Below are 1,636 nucleotides of genomic sequence, written 5' to 3'. Positions count from 1 at the left end.
TATTTAAAACTCTTAGCAAACTAGAGCTAGAAAGTAATATCCTAACATGATATATTGAAAACAAAACCTACAGCCAACATCTTGATGAAGCACTGGAAGCATTCTCTTTAAGATCAGGAACAGGGCAAGTATACCTCCCATCACCTTGTCTATCCAACTATAAAGGGGATCCTTTGCCAGTGCAGCAAGGTCATAAAAAGAAAGGTGTAAGAATTAGAAATGAAGAAACAACTGTTTTTATGATGTTTATGAATGTTTATGAATACAGACATTAGAAAGAAACTATAAGTTACTACGATAATAAAAGTATCAAAGTGCTAAATATATAATGAATATATAAAGAATCTATAAAGAACATGAAACACTTAGACATTGAAAATTAAAATATATCAAAGTTTTTTGTTAGTATTTTTAACGTCTTCCCAGACAATGCAAGGACATTAAGTCACTTTAAATGGAAAATTTACCCTGGGGATTAACATCCCCCAGTAAATGTCCTCCTGAATCATGGGTCAGCTGTTTTAATTTCTTCCTCTTTAGTCTACCTTCTGACCTTGATCAGTATCTCCTTGCTGTATATTTTTCACTTATCTTTCATTTTATTGTTTTCTGCAGTCATTTGTGCAAAGAATAAGCCTGTGAAAACCCTAATGACCAGGATTTGAACTATCCTCTACAAAGCTTGTTAATGATTCCTTCATGGAAGACCCTCTCAGTGAGCTGGTTGTTATTTTCTCACCCTGTCTTTTCTTTCCTCTTGTTGATTCCCTTGTCTTTTTTTTTTTTTTTTGCACGGTACATTTTTTATTCTGCATGGTTAATGTACAAAACATCCCCACTTCCCTTGAGAAAGAGTATCATAATTTAAAAGACACTTTAATGAACACTGATTATTAAAAACATTATATGATACTATATAAGTGAATTGAACACAAACACATATTCTCGAAATTTTCAATAGTCTAAGAATATATCACGGCACTGATAATATGAAGAAAGATGTTTGGATTTATTTTTAAATTCAAAATTCTGGTTGTTTTCCACAGGGAGGGCTTAGAGGTGAAAAGGTAATCAGGTTACTACCAAAGGAAATGTGTCTGGAATGTTCTTGATATCTCCCTTCCAGTTGAGTGAATGGATTATTGCAGTTTGGGCCTGGTGAATCAAGAAGGTGGCGTTCAGTAGTGAGACTTTCTTTATCAAATAGTACTGACTGAGAAATTTTAGTTTCTTCTTGTGAGACATCATTTTGTGATGGTATATTTTTTTCAGGGCTACTCATCAAAACATCATGTGATGTAATTGAAGAATTTAGTTCCATTCCCTCCACAACATCTGAAATTTCTTCTTTTTTGTTAGTATTAACATCATCTGCTACTCCACCAGCAAGCAGTGTCTTTTTATTTACATACTGTCTATTGCTGCTTTCACGCAGCAATAAAAGTTGAATGATTGCCACAGAGACCATGTGTCCTACAAGTCTAAAATATTTATAATTTGACAATTTAAGAAAAAGTTTGCCCACTCCTATTCTAGTTCATTGATAATATCATTCTACTATCTTCTGGCTTTCATTGTTGCTATTGAGAGTTCACCTGTCAGAACAACTCTTATTCCATTGAAGGTAGTCTGTCTT

Source organism: Propithecus coquereli, unplaced genomic scaffold (genome assembly GCF_000956105.1).
Source record: "Propithecus coquereli isolate 6110/MARCELLA unplaced genomic scaffold, Pcoq_1.0 Scaffold44, whole genome shotgun sequence".
In the NCBI taxonomy this organism is placed as follows: Eukaryota; Metazoa; Chordata; class Mammalia; order Primates; family Indriidae; genus Propithecus; species Propithecus coquereli.
The sequence above is the reverse complement of the archived record's forward strand: the minus strand, read 5'-3'. Positions refer to the sequence as shown.